The following is a 15958-nucleotide window of genomic DNA, read 5'->3' on the forward strand; positions in this document are numbered from 1 at the left end:
GCCAGTGCAGTTGGGGCCCCGTCCAAACCCCTGACACTGCAAGCCTGTTGTACGTGGCCCCCCAGCCGGTGGTTGAGGCATCCGTGCAAACCCCAGCATGCCTGGAGACCTGCTCCAGGGGCACTCCTGCCTGGAGGAACGCAAGGTCTGACCACGGGGTGAAAGTTTGGCAGGAGGCCGGTGTAACTTGAACACGGAAGGTGCCTCATTGCCACGCCCACCTCGGGACTCGGCCATGGAACCAGTGCTGCAGCGGTCTCATATGGAGCAGCCCCAGCGGCGTGACTGCCGCCGTAGCTGCCATATGCCCCAGGGGGTCTGGTGTGTGTAACACTGACCTGCGTTCGAGCAGAGGGTGCGTGGGTAGTTCGTTGGTTTGTCCTCCCGATCTGCCCACTGCTGCTCACTGGCGAGACAGGAGGGTGAGTGTGATACGCACTAGATCGTCCACAACCCCCCGTCCCCTCTAGGGACCCAGAAATAGAGGAATTGCTCTTTGTCGAGAATTTCAGTGGTGGAAAAAGATGAAAAGATTCTCTGACCGGCCCTCCTCCGGGTGAGGGAGTGGTGTGCTTACCATCTCCTGAAGAGCACGTCCCTCCACCTCTGGGTTGCCCGTCTCCAGGCCACTCGGCAAGTTCTCCACCGTGTCGCCGAAAGGCCGGCCTGGGACATGGGGGCATTCAAGAATCGTGTCTTGTCCGTCTCGCGCATGTCAGCCAGTCACAGCCAGAAATGGCGCTCCCAGACAACCATAGTGGACATCGCACGACCCAGAGACGCGCCGTAACCTTCGTCGCTTGTGGCACGAGGTCCACCGTGGTGCGGAGTTCTCTTCCGGGTCGTGACCACCCTCGTGCAAGTCCCTCAGTGCCTTGGCCTGGTGCACTTGCAATCACGCCGTAGCGTGTAAGGCGGAGGCAGCTTCTCCACAGGTCGTATAGGCATCGCTGGCCAGTCGAGTACCTACAGACCCGGGAGTGGAGGCACGGTTCTCTCTGCCGGTTGGAGGCGGTATTAGGACACAACTACATTCACCGGGGGGACCCTTGTAACCCCCTATCTGCCCCACCATCGAGGGTGGTGAGGGAGGAGGATCCAGCAAATCAGTTTCCGGCAGTAAAAAGGTGCCGTCCACGACCTGTTGAGCTCCTCATGCACCTCCGGGAAGAAAGGCACCGAGGCGGGGCACTGAGAACCAGTACGGACCACCCCGAGAACCAATCGTGCAACCTTGAGGGCTCGGGACACGGTGAAAGTCTTCACTCGAGCCCTACCCCTACGGCAGCCCGGGAAAGCATAGCCATTATTTCTGGATCCGATTCAGGCATTGCTACGGTCCCGGAGGAGAGCAGCACAGCCGAATCTTCCTCCGTCCCACTCGACACGGGAAACCACCACCACTGAAGCGCCGTCCGCCAATAAAAAGAGCTCTCCAAGAGCACGCTGAACTCATTCAGTCTTCTTCTCTCAGTAGAGTAGTCAGGAGCAGAACGATGTGATCGCTCGGCTCCGAAGCGAAAAGCTGAATATGCACTGCATCTGCTGCCTACTTATACTCACGCTGTGATCAGCAGCATCTGGATGCAATAATCGCATGCCAATGTGCATTGGCTCGTTTAGTTTACACTCAAAGTAGATTGGTCCCTCTAAGCGAGATCCCAATTCGTCGGTCCTCCAACCATGGTTACATGCGTAACCTGAGACGTTTTCTTTTTCTTTTATTATTAAAAAAACCTTGCTATGTATACTGCATTAGGCTAAACACAATTTGACACAGCACTTACATATTATTGCTCTTTTATTGGCTGACATCTGCTTTCTCATCAGCTTACAGGCTTTGCACGGGAGGTGCAGACGATTCCTCCTGGTGGTAGTGTTATGCAGGCACAGGTGCACCGCACCTGCTCTCTCCACCTGGGGAACGTCAACATACCCCCGCTTCTGGCAGTAAAAGGGGCCTTCCACGACTTTGTGACCTCCAGAAAGGAAAAGGAGCAGAACGTGGCACACAGAGAAACCACTCATTCAGCCGCGAACACTCATGGCTGGGTGGTGTACTGGTGGTGCACCTCCAGCCGGATTCTCAAAGTTGCTCAGGCAAGCATGGCCGTCATCTCTGGGTCTGATTCACCACAACACCCGAGGGAGGCAGTCCCGCAGAATCTTCATCCTCAGAGGAGTTCCAAATGAAACGCTGGGACCACCATGAGACGGGCCAGCGGAATCACCCAGCAGCTGCATGGGACAAGCACTGCGTGATGAGTCAGAGGTCCACGGGGACTGGCCCGGTGGATTTGCTCCCACTGTAATCCTCAGATCTCCCAGAGCACTAGCCAGCAATCCCCTGCTCGGAGCAGAAAAACTGGGACAGGTAGTGGCAGAGGGGTCTCATCCTTTCCAGAGAAAGAAGAGACGCGATCGCAGCAATGTCATGGTCATACACTTGCAGTGCAGGCATGAACCATCCACGAATGCATCTTCAGCGTGCTGTAAGTCGAGACACAGATGACAGCGATCATGGCCATCATCAGAGGACAGGAAACGATCGTCAAGGAAATTGCTCTTTTTGTGAACTGAAGCTCCCGGAGGAATCACCGCTGAATGAAATGGAGACACCGCTGATGCGCCGTGACGCCAGTCCAAAAAAGCATTCTTTACAAAGGTGAATGACTTTGTATTGCTTAACGTAAACAATACTCGGCTCCGAAGCAAGAATCTGAATGAGTGGATGCACACCTTATATACCTTTATTTCCTGGGGAGTGGCTCGGCATGCAAAATCCACTCGCCAATTCTCATTGGCCTTTTCTCTTAAACTCAGAGGTGATTCGGGCTCCCAAGTAAGACCCCAATGTTGTCACGACATAACTCGTAGTGGCTGACAGAGTGGGAGCAACTGTTACAATAAATGGTAAATTACTGTTCTTCAAAACGACTCTGACGCTTTACACCACTATATATTGTGAAGTGTAATGTTTTAAAGGGTTAACTCACCCAAAAATGAAAATTCTATCATTAATTACTCACCCTCATGTCGTTTCAAACCCGTAAGACCTCCGTTCATCTTCGGAACACAATTAAGATATAAACCCAATTCCAAAAAAGTTGGGACACTGTACAAATTGTGAGTAAAAAAGGAATGGAATAATTTACAAATCTCATAAACTTATATTTTATTCACAATAGAATATAGTTAACATATCAAATGTTGAAAGTGAGACATTTTGAAATGTCATGCCAAATATTGGCTCATTTTGGATTTCATGAGAGCTACACATTCCAAAAAAGTTGGGACAGGTAGCAATAAGAGGCCGGAAAAGTTAAATGTACATATAAGGAACAGCTGGAGGACCAATTTGCAACTTATTAGGTCAATTGGCAACATGATTGGGTATAAAAAGAGCCTCTCAGAGTGGCAGTGTCTCTCAGAAGTCAAGATGGGCAGAGGATCACCAATTCCCCCAATGCTGCGGCGAAAAATAGTGGAGCAATATCAAAAAGGATATTTTTCTCAGAGAAAAATTGCAAAGAGTTTGAAGTTATCATCATCTACAGTGCATAATATCATCCAAAGATTCAGAGAATCTGGAACAATCTCTGTGCGTAAGGGTCAAGGGCGGAAAACCATACTGGATGCCCGTGATCTTCGGGCCCTTAGACGGCACTGCATCACATACAGGAATGCTACTGTAATGGAAATCACAACATGGGCTCAGGAATACTTCCAGAAAACATTGTCGGTGAACACAATCCACCGTGCCATTCGCCGTTGCCGGCTAAAACTCTATAGGTCAAAAAAGAAGCCATATCTAAACATGATCCAGAAGCGCAGGCGTTTTCTCTGGGCCAAGGCTCATTTAAAATGGACTTTGGCAAAGTGGAAAACTGTTCTGTGGTCAGACGAATCCAAATTTGACGTTCTTTTTGGAAAAGTGGGACGCCATGTCATCCGGACTAAAGAGGACAAGGACAACCCAAGTTGTTATCAGCGCTCAGTTCAGAAGCCTGCATCTCTGATGGTATGGGGTTGCATGAGTGCGTGTGGCATGGGCAGCTTACACATCTGGAAAGGCACCATCAATGCTGAAAGGTATATCCAAGTTCTAGAACAACATATGCTCCCATCCAGACGTCGTCTCTTTCAGGGAAGACCTTGCATTTTCCAACATGACAATGCTAGACCACATACTGCATCAATTACAACATCATGGCTGCGTAGAAGAAGGATCCGGGTACTGAAATGGCCAGCCTGCAGTCCAGATCTTTTACCCATAGAAAACATTTGGAGCATCATAAAGAAGACCTAAGACAGTTGAGCAACTAGAAGCCTGTTTTAGACAAGAATGGGACAACATTCCTATTCTTAAACTTGAGCAACTTGTCTCCTCAGTCCCCAGACGTTTGCAGACTGTTATAAAAAGAAGAGGGGATGCCACACAGAGGTAAAGATGGCCTTGTCCCAACTTTTTTTGAGATGTGTTGATGCCATGAAATTTAAAATCAACTTATTTTCCCCTTAAAATGATACATTTTCTCAGTTTAAACATTTGATATGTCATCTATGTTGTATTCTGAATAAAATATTGAAATTTGAAACTTCCACATCATTGCATTCTGTTTTTATTCACAATTTGTACAGTGTCCCAACTTTTTTGGAATCGGGTTTGTATTTTTGATACATCCTGTGAGCTCTTTGACCCTCCCATAGACCGCAAGTGTCCTTACACGATTAAGGACCAGAAACGTAGCAATGAAATCTGTAAAATAATCATACAAAATGGTAAATTGCATACACCATTTACGTTCAGTGGATACTCTCCAAAATGGTGCCAGATTGACACGGAGGAGATGAATTGTTGAATAAAGTCGTTATTTTTTTTCTTTTCCGCACAAAAAGTATTCTCATAAAATTACGGTTGAACCCCTGATGTCACATGGATTATTTTACAGATCTCCTTGCTACGTTTCTGGACCTGGATCATGTAAGGGCACTTGATGTCTATGGGAGGGTCAGAGAGCTCTCAGATTCCATCAAACATATTTTAATTTGTGTTCCGAAGATGAGCAGAGGCCTTACGGGTTTGGAACAACATGAGGAGATTCATTTTTGGGTGAACTATTCCTTTAAGCCTTAATTATTGTTAGAGGTTCCATTTTAAGTAAGTTGTTGAAATATTGGTGAAGGTTTCTAATATATATTATGCAAAGTTAAATTATGTTGTCTTGGACTTGCTCTTTACCAGAAAACTACATTAGCTAGTTTTTAGCCTCTCCTCACAACTTTCAGTAACACCCTTGGTCACCCTTCACCCTTGGTGTATTATTTTTATTAACATTTGGTCAACTCAACTTGTTTATTTTGTTTTTCATCTTTATTGGTTTGTCAACATTTGCCACAAAGTACAGATGCAAACTGTTCGATGTGTCTTTCCACCAACTAATAGTTTTTATACACATACTGTATAAAAAGACACAAACAAAGAGCAATACACACACACACACAATATTGTATATTATATAACTATATTGTAATAATATAGCGCTCAAGTAAACTAACCCCAAGTAAATGAACTAATAATATAGCGCTCAAGTAAACTAACCCTGAAACATATCCTGCTCCGGAGCAGGTTATAAGTTGCTATGGCTACATATGTACCCTGAAATTTACCTCCATTTTTTTAACTGAAAGCTGAGTTCATGCACTTACTTACCCTTAAACATACCCAAGTATGTCACATAACCTGCATTCTAGAATACACCCTAGGGCACTAACACAGCTGGTAAAGAATGCTTTTGTCAGTATGTGCCAGTTAAAGAAACCCTTTCATCTCTGTTTAGGCAGACATCAGTGAGGCAACAGTACAACCAGTCAAAAATGCTTGATTGAGTTGGTGCCGATAGCCTTGTGGGCAGTGCGCCGACATACAGCACCATTGCACTATGGGTGTCCCGAGTTCGAATCCCGACTCGAGGACCTTTCCCAATCCCGCCCCTCTCTTTCCCACTTTGCTTCCTGTCAGTTATGATCTGTCGTATCATAATAATAGGTGAAAATGCCCAAATAAATCTTACAAAAAATGCTTGATTGTGTTGACAGAGTGATAAAAAGGATGGCACATGCATCAAGCAAACTGCCATCTTTCATGAGCATCCATCATCATTACCAATTATCTTGTGCCAGGATGCATTTGAAGTTGTAAATCCACTTGGTTCGGGTAAAAAGATAATAAATCCTGGCAGTGTACATGACCCTAGGTGAGATTCTGCCACACAACTGCTCCGTAGTTGACCCAATGCATCTTGTTTTACTGTGTAGAGATGAAGACTTTAAATAGATTGGTCAGGAGAAGGTCCTTTTCAGCCTTGTTGCTGATCTGAAATATTTAGAGGATTCTGGATTTCAATCTGAAGGCACTATTATTAAAGCAGGGCTTATTGCCATTTGTGGGGATAATCTTGGGTCTCATTGTATAGTTAGTTTAGTTTAGTTTAACGTTATTGTCTGTCCAGATTTCCTGAACAGAAATTCATCTTTGACACTGGCATAGAAAATACATTCTAACAGATAATACTATACATTCACATATCACATAAAAAAAAAACTTTTTAAAAAAAATTAATACAATACAATATATAAGTATGCCCACACATATGCATACACATGTGTACACACACCTACCCAGAAATATACCTCATGATAATACCTCAATTAAGAATTTGGTTGAAAACAGTCACCGCCAATGGTACAAATGATCTTTTATATAGGTTCTTTTTAGCCAGCGGTATATGCAGCCAGCGCCCTGAAGGAAGGGCCTCAAAGCAGGAATGAAGTGGATGAGTTTGGTCTGAATATACTGCTATCGCCTTTTTTCCATAAAGTGTAAAAACAGCTCTTGCATTGTACTCTGTTTCTGGCCGATTATCATATTTGCTTCATTAATTAATTATGGTAATTTATTTTTCTGTCTCATTGTTAAATTGCCATACCATGATACAATATTTTATGTTAAAATACTTTCAATCATCGATCTATAAACAATGGTTAGGATCCTCCTATCGATGCTAACATTTCTTAGTTTCCTGAGTAGACCTAAACGCTGTCTTGCTTTCTTGTGTATATGGTCCACATTTTCCTGGAATGAGAGTTTATCATCAATGATTGTACCTAAATATTTCAAATTTGAAACTTGCTCTACCTTTACACCTTTTATAGTAATTTGTTCACATGAGACGCCAGCCGAACCGATCCTATTTTTGTTCCCACAGCATAGTTCCTTTGTCTTCTCAATGTTCAATTGTAAGTGATTGATCATCAAACCACTGAACAAGACTTTCAATATACTCAAAATAAGTTAAACTGTTCATGTCCAATTGGCAAGAGATTAAAACCAAATCATCATCGTATTTGATCAGGGTGAGATCATCCCTGTTACGTTGAAGTTCATTAATATAGACAGAAAAAAGCAGAGGTGATAACACACATCCTTTTTTAGCCAGCGGTATATGCAGCCAGCGCACTGAAGGAAGGGCCTCAAAGCAGGAATGAAGTGGATGAGTTTGGTCTGAATATACTGCTATCGCCTTTTTTCCATAAAGTGTAAAAACAGCTCTTGCATTGTACTCTGTTTCTGGCCGATTATCATATTTGCTTCATTAACTAATTATGGTAATTTATTTTTATGTCTCATTGTTAAATTGCCATACCATGATACAATATTTTATGTTAAAATACTTTCAATCATCGATCTATAGGGTGTATCAGAGGTGAAAACACACATCCTTGTGGTAACCCTGAATTCAGGACTGTATAATCAGATGAGATTCCATTGACACAGACTCGTTGGGGTCTATTTCTTAAAAAATGTTAAATCCATAAAATCAACCATATAGGTTTTTTTTTTTATTTTAGTACCAGCTGATTTCTGTTGGTCCTGTTTAATTGACAGAGACATTTTGCCAACAACCTTTAAATCTTGGCTTAAAAAGAACAAACAAATTATGCACATAGTGTGCACAACTATTGATCAATCTATAGTAGAAGGCATCAAATTTAATTCTGCTTTAAATTCCCTTAAATTTTTTCATGTGTATGGGGTACTCCCTCCATGCTTTGTGACTCCAGTCGTATCTAGCTTGTGGCCAGATATTTTCTCCTAAAACTCAGTCTGTCAGTGAAGTGCATGAACACAATGGCCAGTTATACAACACAAAAATACAAAATGCAATAAGGGCAGCTAACTGTGTCACTCGGAGTACTTCAGAGGTATCAGGGTTGTTTATGAAGGAACCAAATATACCAATGGCCTTGTTGTTGTTGTTGTAGACCACAACAGCTGTGGGTATATCTTATGAAAAATATGTTATACTCAGTCCAAATTATGTCTATTTGTTACCGAACTGTATGAATCTGTGCTTTTTGTCAGACCTTGGAGTTCACTCTTTGCACAACTCTGATCCAACGTATGTGTGTGTTAATGTTGATAGTCTCTTGGATTACTGTCCTCTTTCCAGTGTATAAAGTGGCAGAGCTTTCTGTGGTGTCATTATATCACTTAGTGTGCTTTTTTTACTTCAGACACAGAGCTGATTCAGCAAGAAAAAAAAAAAAAGAGTTCTCACAAAATTAGACATGAACAGACTTCAAGAAGTGGTCAGTCCTCTTTGTTTTGTGGTGGGTGTTCAGAAGATACAGGACCTTGTGCGAGTAGAGGTGACAGATCTTCAGGACTTCTTATTCCCGATACATTGTTGAAAACTGATAATGGAAATCAAACAAAGAGGTATGGGAAAAAACATATTTTTGGTCATTATTTTCTTTGGTCTTATTTTCTGGGGGGGGGATATGTAATATATATATACAAAACTATTTTTATAGTTTTGTATATATATTTTTTTTTATTTATTATTGTGGTCATGTGATATAATTGTTTTGCCAGTTTCACTGAAAATATGCTAAATAAATTGCTAGAATTTGCCAAAATACACTGCCATTGTTAATTTTTTATTTATTTATTATTTATTTGTTTAGTTTATATTTGTGTATAATATTGTAAAGGTAAAAAATGATATTTGGTTATATTTTTCTTGTGATTATGATTTCATTTAAATGAAGTCACTAAAATACACTGCCAGTGTTTATTTATTATTCCTTTGTTTTTTGTTTTGTTTTGTTACATTAAAGGAAAAAAGAATGCTTGTATATCATTTATACTTATCTTACTAATTCTATAGAAAATGTGGTTGATTAACATAGTCATAAACTAGCAGTATTTTCATTTGAGTAAAACGTTCTAATTTGTATATATGTATGATATATTTTGTGTTGTGTATTTGTTTTGCCAAAGTGACAAAATATATTTGTATGAACATTTTATATGCTTTTTCTTTTTTTTTTTTTTTTTTTTAAAGAAATAACAGTAAAGAATATTGCATTACAGTAATTAATTGCCAACACTTCTGACAGTTATTTATTATAATTCTTGATTTACAGTATGTAACTGTCAAGATTATTGCCAGTTAGTCGCTGTAACAACTGCTGTTACAGTGATTAATTGGCAACAGTGTTGCCGGTTAGTCACCATAATGGCTCGGTTACCGTAATTAACTGGCAACACTTTTGCTAGTTAGTCACTGTTACAGATCCATTTCAATGACTACCTGGCAACAGTGTTGCCAGTATTTTACTGTAAAAAAGCCTGTAAGGTCTAGCAGTGAAATCAGTCACATCTTACTATAATAATCAAGCAATCCTTAAGACCTTGATTAGTTGCTTCTGATGTGTTTATTTAGGGTTGGATCTAAGATCTCTGGGTCATGGCTCTTCAGAAATGGAACTGAATAGTCCTGATTTACAGACTAGCTATCATCTTGTCTCTCCATTGTAATCAAGGATTTCTGAATTTAAAATACCTTGCCCACAGATCTGGCCAGGTTATTTGGATAGTCTTAACTGTGTAGGCTATGGGGTTTTGATAAATTCAGTGTACACACCTCTTTAGTCACAACCACACCACGGATTTGAAAAGTGCTTGTGTGTGTGCATGTGAAAGAAACTATACTTTAGCTGTGGCTCTGATCAGTTCAAATCAGTTCTGAAAATGTACAGTTGTCACATTCGGAAAAGCACATACATTGCCTGATCAAAGCAACATTGCTACAGTATCTATAGTATTCAGTGTGTAATGAAATGGTGTGAATGTCTTCAATGTCAATTCTGAGCAAAGAATATATGGCCAATATTGTAAACGATACTTCATGTAAATGTATAAAGTACTTGTCCTGCAGTCAAGTATACATTAATACCTTTTACCGTGTACTTTAAAACTTACTGTTTTTCTCTTCAAAATGTTCTTAATGAATGCATGAATTGACAGTTGATCTTTTCAGGTCCTGCATGCCACATGATGGACAATTGTGGACAGTCCTCTGCTTCCCTTTCTCCGATGACCTCTCTGATGGACCTCTGGATTGATTTCCTTCCATTGTAGTCACATTTGATAAATTCAGTGTACACACCTCTTTAGTCACAACCACACCACGGATTTGAAAAGTGCTTGTGTGTGTGCATGTGAAAGAAACTATACTTTAGCTGTGGCTCTGATCAGTTCAAATCAGTTCTGAAAATGTACAGTTGTCACATTCGGAAAAGCACATACATTGCCTGATCAAAGCAACATTGCTACAGTATCTATAGTATTCAGTGTGTAATGAAATGGTGTGAATGTCTTCAATGTCAATTCTGAGCAAAGAATATATGGCCAATATTGTAAACGATACTTCATGTAAATGTATAAAGTACTTGTCCTGCAGTCAAGTATACATTAATACCTTTTACCGTGTACTTTAAAACTTACTGTTTTTCTCTTCAAAATGTTCTTAATGAATGCATGAATTGACAGTTGATCTTTTCAGGTCCTGCATGCCACATGATGGACAATTGTGGACAGTCCTCTGCTTCCCTTTCTCCGATGACCTCTCTGATGGACCTCTGGATTGATTTCCTTCCATTGTAGTCTATTCTGCATGTGTTGATGCACTGATGAAAAATGTATCAAAACCTGTTTAATAGTGATTCATATTTATGAAAATGTGCTTCAGTATTAAAGACTATTACTTTACAATAACTATTTTACTCAGAAAAATAGAGGAAAAAATGGTATGCAGAAATGCATATTTATGAAAAGGTGCTTCAGTATTATAGACTATTACTTTACAATAACTATTTTACTCAGAAAAATTGAGAAAAAATGGTATGCAGAAATGCACAAATGAAAGACAACCTAGGACTATTATGTGTTAGTTGTTTTATGCTCTGTTGATATTGATATTTGAACAAAATCCAAGAGGCTGTGTTACAGAAATTTATTTGAAAAATGTCTAACATTCGAAAAAAAGTGAAATGATTCTGGCAACTAAAGAGTTAGGATGTTTCTATAATACAGCCCAGCTGTACAGCCACAGGCCCAGAAATAAAAACACACACATCATCCTATCCTTTAATGTACAGGAAAGTACTATTTTTTATTCCTTCATATTCAAACTTCACAAACAGAGTGAACTTACAATACCTCAGAGAGTGAAAATTACAAAAAAGGTGCTGGTAACATTTACAAAAAAATCATCCTTACTTTGCAACAATCAGTTATTCTTCCACTCTTTTTTTTTTTTTTTTTTAGTCTTTTGCATTAAGGCTTAATACTTCTGTATAAAGTATATGCAAGTCTTCACAGTTTTTCGAAAAAGTCACAATATTATGTAACATAATGAAGCTTTTACGGCTATTTTCTGTTTAATAACAAATACACATCACTGGTAAATATACGTGAAAATACAGGGCTTACTGTAAAATGGCAAGTAATGATACTGTTTGCTGAAATAATTGTTTTTTTCTAAACACATTTGTAAGAAATGTTACATGAGATACCATTGAAATAACTGAAGCAGAAGGAAAAGAAAAAGTAATAATAAACATACAAACAAGGGAGATCGCCTCCAAACTTTGGCACATCCCTTTAAATATTTTCACAAAATATATAAGGTTTTATTTTTTTCTTTCAAATCATATGCATGGAAGTATAGCAAAACTGACATAAAGTGAAATCATGCTGTGTAGTAAGGTGCTAAATTAGAGATATTACAAGGCCTGTCTGTTCCAGACAGGTGAGAATAAGGTGCATTTGTAAGACTGAAAAGCATGTAGGCCTGTTTTAGGTTTCAATAAACAAAACAGAAATAAATTACAAATGCAACACAAACTTACTTCGTTAAAAAAATAGCACAAAAGAACCAATATTAACATGACCAATAGTCTTGAGGCGACCTCATGAACTCATGCCCTCCCACTTATTCAGAGAAACGTGACAGTCTTTTCCACAGACATGTTAAATACTCTAATATCGCATGGTATGCAATATTATATTTGTTTGTATGCGTGATTGGTGTTTCTTTTCAATATGGAATATGCCACTGCAAGACACGATGACGTCGTTGGATGATTTGATCAAAACAAAACGGAACAAAGCAGAGATATTATTCCGGAGATTTCCTAAGCTGCACTAGTTTAGAAGTTAAAAGACACAAGCTCTATCCCTAGAACTTACCAAGGATCACCCTCATGCATACTGCTAAAGTGATGCAACAAGCTTGCTCAAATAACCAACATCACAAAAGCAATTTGGTTTTAGTGCAAACACAACTGGCTGGCTTCAGCTTCTTAATAAAAACAAGCTCACCAAGAAGATTACATGAAGGCACATACTTATGCTTCCTCTAACACGCAACATATTGAGACAAACTGCAACACCTTTCAACAACACCACAAAGCAGTTTTAACTGGAAAGCCACTATTTCCAGAAACCAAAAACCATCACTACGTAGAATTGCTAGAAGTTATTACTGATCACCTATAGTTTCAGTTTCTTCCTTTATGGATACTGACTCTAAGTAGATTTTGTGTGTGTGGATGTCACAGCGGCAAAGCAAAAGAACCGTTCCTATTCATAGCTTGAAACCTGACCGTGACTTTTGATCAATGACAAAACATCCCAGTCCCAGAAACACGGTAGTACTGACAAAGTGTTTGTAAAAGATCAGCAAAAACTCGCTTAATAATAACAAGAAGCAATAAGTATATGTTTGCACTCAGTTGAAGGTCTCTGACTCTCACATCTCTCGCAAGAGTCAAGCAAGTTGGCCTGTGTGAATATTCCCCTCTAAATATTTCATTAGTGTTGAAACACCACCACCAAAAAAAAAAAAACCGTGTCTTCATGTTTCTGGGACAGCCTTCTTCTTTTCCTCAGAGCTTGTAAAAAAAATTGTTCAAGAACAATCACAAGAGGAAACAGGAAGCATATACTTTAATGTACCTAAAACTCGGACATGTTCTATGTGTTTTCTTTAACAGTATTAATATCCAACTTTACAGCCTCAGCATCACCACACATCTCCAATGTTGTTTCTATATAAACAAATAACGCAAATGTCTATTTAAAAAACAAAATAGCATCTTTTAAGAGCACAGAAAGCTTTTGTTGTTACACATGGTTGGTTCGTGTTTATGTGAAGTGTTCTATTGCTATTTATCAAAGAAGACCAAGAATAATTTTAGTGCAAAATTCTTTTCTGGTTTGATAAGTGGTATTTGGGTTTAAGTCAATGAGGATTGCTGCAGGGATCAACTGTGGTTTATGCTTAGTGGTTTCTCTCCGTTGTTGTATTCGCTGAAGAGGTTTGCCTCTTGACATTTTATCATGCCGTTACTTTGCCAAGGGGTTTTCTTTTAAATTCTTAAATTTTCGTAGGTTTTGTGGAATAAAAAAAAAGTTTGTGGAAAGATTAGGGTGATTAAAAACGGGTGTTTTCCCTACAAAAATGGGGTCAATTTAATTTTAGAGAGAGATAGTTGAGTGTAGACAACCCTGTGTAGCTGAACAAACTGAATGTGTTGGTCAGAACAAATCTGTATTCTGTGCTGCTTTGTGTTGATGAAAGCCCTATACAAATCAAATTATAATTTGACTTGGCTTGACTGATGTCTCACAAATTGTTAAAAATTATTCTAGTCCAGTGTTTGACATACAAAAATAAAAGGAAATGGCCTTGTACACACACTAAAAAACCTTATTCTATATCTCTAAACAGAAGGTATTACGAAGCAAACAAACTTTTCACAACAATAATAGAAATTAGACAAACTAACTTTAAACACAAATTAAAATCACAACTGCAGATTTTCGTTTTAAGGTTGTTGTTTGAATACTGTAAGATGTTTAATACCTTTACTACAACAGCTCCACATTCGCTCAGTTTGAATGTTTCAATATGAAAACCAAGATAATGAAATTTGTGAAAATAAATGATGTGCTAGTGCAAGAATAAAACAAGGCTTAAGATATGGCTTTAAACCATGAAAAATACCAAATCTTTTTGAAAACTTAGATTTTTATGTCAGCTAGGTTTCTATGCAGTCAACGCAATTTATATAGCACAAAATAGGGATAAAAGTCTTCCTAATGTGTATCTAAACCAACAGACCTAAATACATTAGCAGAAATAAGCTAGTAAAGAATCCAATGGCATTTTACTACATTGTCTATTTGTCAAGGGGTAAAATTCTACTATGATATGAGCATTTCCAACCAAATATTCACATTACACTTTTACTTTTTTTTTTACATTGATTATATGATATCACTATATGTTAATGGAATTTGGTCCTTAAAGATAAAATGATGGCACTAATGGTGTACTTCCACATTGATTTATATGAAAAGAAACCATTACTAATTTTATTTCATATTTAATTTGATGTTGGAAAAATCACCATTTGTTAGAGTTGTTCTATATATGTCAGCTTTTGGTAAATTAACCTTTAAAAAAACAGTTACGTGCAAACTAAATAAAATTAGGCTTGGTCCATGCTTACAAATAACAAGTGAATCTTAACACCCATTGCATGAAGCAGAGCAGCTGAAATAATGACGAAAGAAAAATATGAGGAAAAATAGCACATCAGTTTTTCTTGCATCAGTGCAATTGATTTGATGTTTGACGTTACTGAAGCAAAAATATTTGCCAAAGAATTAACTTTTACAAATCAAAAACTAATCAAACGAGTCAATGTGGAATGGAAAAATTAGTCTTTTCCGACCATCAACAGTGTTATCATAGCACATATTAATGATGCACATATTTCACGTGCAATCAAATTTGAGTCAAAACCAGTTTCAAGATGTTTTACGCATTGTGTTTCTTTTGACACTGGCATAATTCTTTGGTGTTAACATAAACTTAGCTTCTCCAACTTAACTTTTACGGAGTCCAAGATAAAATATTCATATTAAAAAAATCTTAATTGAATGAATTACGTTCAAATGACTTTAGAAGCTTTGGACTATTCAATTTGTTCGCTTTGTGTTGCTCAAGCAATAGCACATTTGGTACAATACGAATGGTTAAAATAAAGGTTAAAACATTAAAGGATAAAGTCAAAAAACAAGTGAAACTTACGATATGATGAAACATTTCCCAAAGCCTTTTTTAAATAAAAAATTTTTGTTGTAGACATACTGTATTTGAATACAATTTGAATACATCTGTGTTCAAATGAGCAGTTGAATTGCAGCATTTTCATATTAAATTCTCAAAAACTTCAAACGTAATTTTTCTTATATTATGTGCATTTTATATTGTCGTTTACATTTTTAAGCAGTAAAATGCTTAGTTAAAGAAAATAAATTAATACATTGGGTGAAAAAGCTCACTAGAGTAAAACCATTTAGACACTTTAGAGGAGTGTTTAAGTGCATGATAGTTCCTCAAATCAGATCAAAATTACAGATAAGAATGGCATTAGAGTGATCAGAAGTGGGTGCTTACCAAATGAGTAGTTTCTAAGCAGTTGAAATATTTTCTTGTGTGTTGAATAAATGGGGGGGGGGGGGGGAAAAAACACC

General features: G+C 38.5%; 1 long non-coding RNA gene across 1 annotated transcript in view; it reads left to right on the forward strand.

Annotated features, from left to right (window-relative positions):
* The first annotated feature begins 7247 nt into the window (after window positions 1-7247).
* The window catches only part of LOC107560332 (uncharacterized), an 11454-nt gene continuing 2743 nt past the window's right edge, over window positions 7248-15958 (forward strand). The window contains exons 1-2 of the long non-coding RNA XR_001605715.1: window positions 7248-7258; window positions 13078-13082. This is a non-coding gene — a long non-coding RNA (uncharacterized lncRNA). The remainder of the gene's footprint in view (window positions 7259-13077; window positions 13083-15958) is intronic.

This window comes from Sinocyclocheilus grahami, unplaced genomic scaffold, assembly GCF_001515645.1.
Source record: "Sinocyclocheilus grahami isolate Dianchi unplaced genomic scaffold, SAMN03320097.WGS_v1.1 scaffold720.1, whole genome shotgun sequence".
Taxonomy (NCBI): Eukaryota; Metazoa; Chordata; class Actinopteri; order Cypriniformes; family Cyprinidae; genus Sinocyclocheilus; species Sinocyclocheilus grahami.